Source organism: Mandrillus leucophaeus, unplaced genomic scaffold (assembly GCF_000951045.1).
Source record: "Mandrillus leucophaeus isolate KB7577 unplaced genomic scaffold, Mleu.le_1.0 Scaffold74, whole genome shotgun sequence".
Classification (NCBI taxonomy): Eukaryota; Metazoa; Chordata; class Mammalia; order Primates; family Cercopithecidae; genus Mandrillus; species Mandrillus leucophaeus.
The window spans coordinates 263746-271709 of record NW_012108030.1 but is presented as its reverse complement, the minus strand read 5'-3'; the positions used below and the strand labels follow the sequence as shown (position 1 = coordinate 271709).

At 48.4% G+C, this 7964-nt stretch overlaps 1 protein-coding gene across 4 annotated transcripts in view; it reads left to right on the top strand.

The window, feature by feature from the left end:
* The window catches only part of ZNF610 (zinc finger protein 610), a 27444-nt gene continuing 19480 nt past the window's right edge, over positions 1–7964 (top strand). For 3 of the 4 annotated variants that reach the window (XM_011965847.1, XM_011965845.1, XM_011965844.1), the window contains exon 1: positions 1–186. The gene's annotated coding sequence lies outside the window, so the exon portion shown is untranslated. Of the gene's footprint in view, positions 187–7547; positions 7666–7964 lie in introns of those variants that run through there. The other variant, XM_011965846.1, reaches the window with a different exon arrangement.

Sequence of the window (7964 nt, the reverse complement as noted above, 5' to 3'; positions counted from 1 at the left end):
GCTTCCCAGCTCCCCCGCGCTTCTGTACCCGGGATCTGAGAGTCAACACAGACCTTGAAATCCCCGCACCGCTCCCTCCACCCCGTGTAAATTCAGGCGTCTCCGTGAGAGTCCGGCGGTCGCTTCCCTGTGTGTTAAAATTGCTCGGCGACGGGTCCTGTCCCCGGTCGTTCTGCCTTGGGCCAGGTAAACACGGTTTTTCGAGACTCCTTTCCGCTTAAAACTCTTTACTGACCCATCCTTCTGCCCCGCGCTTTTGAAAGTCCTCACCGTAAGGTGGATTCCCGCCCGGGGAGCCTCCCAACCTGGCCCCAGTCCCAGTCCCGGCGGGGGAGGCTGCGTCCTGTGCCGGGTCCTGGGATCCTTGACACCACACGCCTCTAATAATTCAGTCGCCATCCTTTTCCTCCTTGATCCGGGCCTTCCTACTCCCCAGGCCTCGCCTTCCCAGCCATCGCTACTCCTGACCGTGTGGGGACGTGACTTCTGTCTCAAGATATCCAGGATTCTTCCGTCCCAAATTCCATCCCACTAAAAATGTGCTCTTGACGGAAGTGGGCACCTTATTGTACTCCCCTCCCTATGAATATGTGGAGAAAGATGGTGAAAGAGTGGTAGGAAATAGAAAAATTTTGAAAAAGAAGCATGAGGGAGATCCATAAGCAGACGGCAGAGAGTAGCTGAGAGATTTACAGAGACAGTGAATGAAGCCGAGAACGTAGCAGGGGGAGAAAAAGTAGCTGGAGAAATGTAGAGAAAAGCTCGATGTCCAGAGAGATGAAGGGCAGAAAGGTAGGGAGAGGGGCAGAAAGGGGGAGGCTCCTCACACAGAGAGTTTGGGAGAGGAGGAGGGATTTGAAGCCAGGGCAGACAGAACAGCGTGGTGCTGGGACAGCAAGAGGGGGCAGCCGATGACAAGGAGAGCAGAGGGAGAACCACAGCATGGGGAGGCCTGGGATCCGGGGGCACCAGAGAGTGGGGACAAGTGAGTGTAGCAGGGAAGAGGGAATTTAACAGGGAGAACAGAGAGGAAGCAGAGATAGGGCAAGAAACAGGCAGATGGAAGAGCCTTCCTAGCAAACTAATCAAAATGAGGGGCTTTTGGACCAGGCGCAGTGGCTCTCACTTATAATCCCAGCACTTTGGGAAGCCAAGGTGGACAGATCACTTAAGGTCAGGAGTTCAAGACCAGCCTGGCCAACGTGGTGAAACCCCGTCTCTACTAAAAATACAAAAATTAGCTACCCATGGTGGCGTGTGCCTGTAATCCCACCTACTTGACTGAGGCACAAGAATCTCTTGATCCCAAGAGGTGGAGGTTGCAGTGAGCCAAGATCGCACCACTGCACTCCAGCCTGGGTAAGAGGGAGACTGTGTCTCAAAAAAAAAAAAAAAAAAAAAAAAAGGAGGGGCTCTTAGTAAGCATGCTTTTTTTTTTTTTTTTTTTTTTTTTTTTTTTTTGAGACGGAGTTTCTCTCTTGTTGCCCTGGCTGGCATGCGATGGTGCCATCTTGGCTCACCACAACCATCGCCTCCCGGGTTCAAGCGATTCTCCTGCTTCAGCCTCTCCAGTAGCTGGGATTACAGGTACCTGCCACCATGCCTGGCTAACCTTGTATTTTTAATAGAGGTGGGGTTTCTCCATGTTGTTCAGACTGGTCTTGAACTCCCGACCTCAGGCGATCCACCCGCCTCGGCTTCCCAAAGTGCTGGGATTACAGGCGTGAGCCACTGGTCCTGGCTGGAAACCATGCTTTTTATCTGCATCTAAACTGAGAGGCAACCATGTGGCACTGCGTCTTTAACCTGTGGAATCTGTACCTGTCTCCAGGTAGACAGTATCAAAATTGAGTTAACTTGTGGGACACACAGCTGCGAGCGTGCCACAGAACTCGTCAGCATGGGCCAGACGCGGTGGCTCATGCCTGTAATCCCAACACTTTGGGAGGGTGATTTGAGCAGATCACTTGAGGTCAGGAGTTCAAGACTAGCCTGGCCAACATGATGAAAAATACAAAAATTAGCTGGAAGTAGTGGCATGTGTCTGTAATCCCAGTGACTCGGGAGGCTGAGGCAGGAGAATCGCTTGAACCCTGGAGGCGGAGGTTGTGGTGAGCTGAGACCGTGCCACTGCACTCCAGCCTGGGCGACAGTGAAACTCCGTCTCAAACTTGGGGAAAACACACATTTTTGGTGACGAGCGGTGTAGTATTCTGTGCTGCATATGAGCGTAGCAAAAACACTATGTTTTTTTCTTACTTCAAACAGTAAAGGGAAGAGACTTGGCCCACTCACCAGTCTCAGGGCCTGTGATGCCTACTCAGTAGTGACTGGGAATGATCTGTCCCTGCTCCTGGCTGCTGCTGATACTGAGATTGTGCCCCATGTGCCAGCCCCACTCACAGTCCCAGAATGGCATGACATCCTTCCTCATGGTATCATTAATTTTTTTGTCTATAAAATTATTATTATTATTATTTTTTGAGACGGAGTCTCGCTCTGTCACTCAGGCTGGAGTCTAATGGCACAGTCTCCGCTCACTACAACCTCTGCCTCCTGGGTTCAAGCGATTCTCCTGCCTCAGCCTCCCAAGTGTCTGGGACTATAGGCATGTGCCACCACGCCCGGCTAATTTGTGTATTTTTACTAGAGATGGGGTTTCACCATGTTGGCCAGGCTGGTCTCGAACTCCTGACTTCAGGTGATCTGCCCGCCTTGGCCTCCCAAAATGCTGGGATTACAGGCGGGAGCCACTGCTCCTGGCTTAGGAAATTATTTTGGTCAGCATACTGAAGTGGAGGTATTGTCAATTAAAACACACACACACTCACATACTCACTCGCTGAAGCCTTTATTTTCTTTCCATTCTTCAATCTTTAAAACAAAAAATACTGTATTTACATTTCTCCCTGCAGTAAGTACCCCTCTTGCATGCTCTATTTTAAGATCACAGTACACTAAAATCTTGTTTATATTCTGTCTTCAATTCTTGCCCCCAGTTCTTGGTTGACTCCATCTAATCAAGTTATCGCATCCACCCATTCCATTGCTCCAGCCACCTACCTGTTTCTAAATTTATTTTTATTTTTTTATTTTTTTTATTTTTTTTTATTTTTATTTTTTTGAGACGGAGTCTCGCTCTGTTGCCCAGGCTGGAGTGCAGTGGCCAGATCTCAGGTCACTGCAAGCTCCGCCTCCCGGGTTTATGCCATTCTCCTGCCTCAGCCTCCCGAGTAGCTGGGAGTACAGGCTCCCGCCACCTCGCCTGGCTAGATTTTTGTATTTTTTAGTAGAGACGGGGTTTCACCGCGTTAGCCAGGATGGTCTCGATCTCCTGACCTCGTGATCCGCCCGTCTCGGCCTCCCAATGTGCTGGGATTACCGGCGTGAGCCACCGCGCCCGGCTATTTTTATTTTTTTAATTTTATTTTTTATTTTTTATTTTTTTGAGATAGAGACTCACTCTGTTGTCAGACTGGAGTGCAGTGGCATGATCTAGGCTTACTGCAACCTCTGCCTTCTGGGTTCAAGCGATTTTCCTGCCTCAGCCTCCTGAGTAGCTGGGATTACAAGTGCACACCACCACGCCTGTCTAATTTTTGTATTTTTAGTAGAGACGGAGTTTCACCACGTTGGCCAGGATGGTCTTGATCTCTTGACCTTGTAATCTGCCTGCCTCGACCTCCCAAAGTGCTGGGTTTATAGGCATGAGCCACCGCGACTGGCCCCTAAATTTATTTTTAATTAATTATTTATTTTTTTAAGGGATGGGATCTCACTCTGTTGCACAGGCTGGAGTGCAGTGAGACAGTCATAGCTCACTGTAACCTCGAAATCCTAGGCTCAAGTGATCCTCCTGCCTCAGTCTCCCAAGTAAGTAGGACTATAGGCGTGTACCACTATGCCTGGCTAATATTTTTTTTTATTTACTTATTTATTTGTTTTTGAGACAGAGTCTTGCTCTGTCTCCCAGGCTGGAGTGCAGTGGCATAATCATAGCTCACTGTAACCTCGACCTCCTGGGCTCAAACAATTCTCCCACCTCAGCTTCCTGAATAGCTGGGACTACAGGCACATGCCAGTATGCCGCTAATATTTTGTTTTTTTTTGTAGAGTTGGGGTCTTGCTATGTTGCCTAGGCTGGTCTCAATTTCCTGGGCTCAAGCGATTCTCCTATCTCGGCCACCCGGGTAGCCAGGACTACAGGTTCATGCCACTGTGCCATGCTAATATTTTGATTTTTTGTAGAGTTAGGGTCTTGCTGTGTTGTCCAGACTGGTCTTAAACTCCTGAGCTCAGGTGATTTTCCCACCTCAGCCTCCCAAAATGTACCCAGATGGAGGCATCATTCATTAAAACACATTCCTACATACAATAAAGGCTTTATTTTCCTTCTATCTTTAAAACAAAAAATATTACATTAACTACATTTCTTCATCTAGGAAGTACCCCTCTTCTGTGCTCCCAGAGCTCTGGGATTACAGGGCTGAGCCCCCGCACCAGGCTTAATACAGTTTTTAAATTTTTGTCCTCATCTTTCTTTCCCTGTTAGCAGCAATTTGCACAGCCGATCACTTCCTCTTCTTTTTTCTTGGCTTTGAAGAGATTCTTCATAATTTAAAAAATCTGTTTAACTTTTTTTTTTTTTTGAGACGGAGTCTTACTCTATCACCCAGGCTGGAGTGTAGTGGCACGATCGCAGCTCATTGCAACCTCCGCCTCCCGGGTTTAAGAATTCTCCCGCCTCAGCCTCCTGTGTAGTCACGAGCTGGGACTACAGGCGCGTGCCACCACACCTGGCTAATTTTTGTATTTTTAGTAGAGACGGAGTTTCACTGTGTTGGCCAGGCAGGTCTTGCACTCCTGACCTTGTGATCCATCCGCCTTGGCCTCCCAAAGTGCTGGGATTACAGGTGTGAGCCACCACGCCTGGTCCCTGTTTAACATTTTTGTCATCACCTTCAGGTCTCCTGAACTGTCTTCTGTGAATATGGGAGTGTCCCACAATTTAGTCCTTAAACCTGTTCTCTCTGCCCACACCCTCTACCTTTCCTTATGATCTCATCTTACGGCTTCAGAACACCACCTGCCTGTCTCAATTTTCCCTCTCTACCCACCCCTCTCCCCTGAATTCCAGAATCCTGTGTCCATTCGCATTCTGGACATCTCTGCTGGGGCATCCACAGGCATCTCCACCTTCATATGTCCAAAAGATACTCCCTGAACTCCCCAAACACCTTACCCCAGCAGTCCTGTACATCTCGGGTGAGGGACACCCTGTACTTTCTGGGGATTAAGTAAACCTGTCAAATGTTTTTAAAAATAGGAGCTATTTTCTTATTTGTGTTTTCATTTATAATACAAACAATAAATCACATATTTATGTACACTCCTGTAATCCCAGCTACTTGGGCTAAGGCAGACAAATCGCTTGAACCCAGGGGGCAGAGGTTGCAGTAAGCCAAGATCACGCCCTGCACTCCAGCCTGTGTGACAGAGTGAGACCCTGTCTCGCAAACACACACACACAAAATTAGCTGGGCGTGGTGGCGGCCGCCTGTAGTCCCAGCTACTCTGGGAGGCTGAGGCAGGAGAATTGCTTGAACCTGGGAGGCAGAGGTTGCAGTGAGCTGATATGCCATTGCACTTCAGCCTGGGTGACTGAGTGAGATTTTTGTCTCAAAAAAAAAAACAAAAAAAGTATTTGCTCGGTTAGGATGGAAATAGGCCTATATGGAAAAGTACAGTTAATGTCTGAGCTGTACATTGATAGAAGCAGTTTCTTGGGAGAAATGGCATCCAGCCCAGTGGAGACCCGCAAGAACAGGTCATGTCCATACATGCCCGCTAGAGGGCAGTGCTGGTGTTGGTCAAGGCTCCGGAGGTCACCTTGAAGGCTAACGGTGTGATCACTGGAGAACAGCTGACATGCAGCCACCTCTCAGTATAGCCTACAGGTCTTCAGAGAGGCCCCTGACAGCAGAGTGGGCCACAGCCTCAGCTCTCACAGTGACTGTCAACCTCTTGAATTTCCGTGTATTTTGAATTCCAGTAGTCGAGGTCAGAATCTCGTGCATGGGGTCTGAGAAGGTGCCATATAACATTCTCCAGGGGAGGGCGGAGTCCAACCACATTCTCTGGGTGGGAGGGAAGTTTACTCCATTTCTCATCTATGGGGGCTGCTAAGGGGTGATGCATCTCTCATGAAGGAAGGAGGAACGCACTCCAAGTTCTTATCACAGCACACATGTCATTCATGTAGCAAACTATGTAAGTGGAATTATTTGAAACCTACATAACAGGGGGCCCAGGTTTCTCCTGCCTCAGAGGCTTCATCTGGGCTGTCCCTCTGCCTGGAACTCTCTGGCCGCTCACCTGCTGGTGACAAACACCCTTCCTTCCCCAGGCCTTTGTTCTGGTAGTACCTTCTTAGGATTCTGTGACCCCCCCCCGCCATAGCCCCCGATTTAACACTCCAGCCTGACCCCACCCCAACTCTCCTCCATTTTGAAGTTCTGTGTTTATTTCTTTCCCTTTTCCTGCCACTGTCTGGATCCTGGTGACAGCAAGGGCCCAAGGGGAGCGAAGAGCCAGAAGCGGGGACTGTGCTGGGCTCAACCCCTCTGGGCGGAGCTCAGTCCTAGCTTCACATTTGAGTGCTGAGGCATTTTGCAGAAACATCTCTTGTGCGTCCTTACAGAGATTCTAATTTCAATACTCAGGTGGAGGCCAGGCCTAATATTTAAAGTTGATGCTACAGTAGTTGCTCCCTATCTGCTGGTTTGATTTCTTGATACTCGAGTTTAACTGTGGTCTGAAAATATGACACAGAAAGTTCCAAAAATGAAGAATGCACAACTTTTAAATTTCCCACCATTCCAAGTAGTGTGCTGAAATCTAGCACTGTCCCACTCTGTTTTTGAGGAGTCTCACTCCATCGCCCAGGCTGGAGTGCAGTGGCACAATATCGGCTCACCACAACCTCTGCCTCCCGGGTTCAAGCGCTTCTCATGCCTCAGCCTCCCAAGTAGCTGGGATTACAGGCATATACCACCACACCTCGCTAATTTTTTGTATTTTTAGTAGAGATAGAGTTTCACCATGTTGCCCAGGCTGGTCTTGAACTCCTGAGCTCAGGCAATCCACCTACCTTGGCCTCCCAAAGTGCTAGGATTACAGGTGTGAGCCACTGTACCCAGCCAGTCCCATTCTCTTTTGCCTAGGACTTGAATCATCTCCTTTTCTGGTATATCTAGGCAGTACAGTCATCCCTCAGTATCAGAGGGATTACTTCCATGACCCCTGAGGATACCAAAGTCAAGTGACCTTCAAGTCCTTTATGTAAAGTTGCGCAGTACAGCCATACACTGCATAATGACGTTTTGGTCAACGATCAACTGTATGATGGTGGTTCCATAAGATTACACTGTTACACTGGAGCTGAAAAATTCCTGTTGCCTAGCTACATCAGAGCAGTCATGACGTCATAGTGCAGTGCATTCCTGTGTCTGTGGTGATGCTGGGGGAAACAAACCTGGATCTTTGCCAGGCAGCTTTAACCTGGCTGTGGGTGAGGATGACACTGTGATGCTCTTAGAGGTGGTTCATGAGGAATGGACGAATAAGTTGTTGGAACTGATACAAGAACACATAGCTGAAGAAGAGGTGAGAGGATAGGAAAGTGAAGGAAAGGAAAAGAAAATCCAGGAAATTTCACAGTGAAGGGTTTAGCAGAAACTGGTACAGACCTCAACAAGCTTCTTTAAAAGTTTGAAAACATGAACTCCAACACCAAAAGGTGTTTATTTATTTCTTTATCTTATTTTTTGAGACAGGGTCTTGTTCTGTCACCCAGACTGGAGTGTAGTAGTGTGATCTTGGCTCACTGCAATCTCTGCTTCCCAGATTCAAGCAATTCTCCTGCCTCAGGTTCCTGAGTAGCTGGGATTACAGGTGCCTGCCAT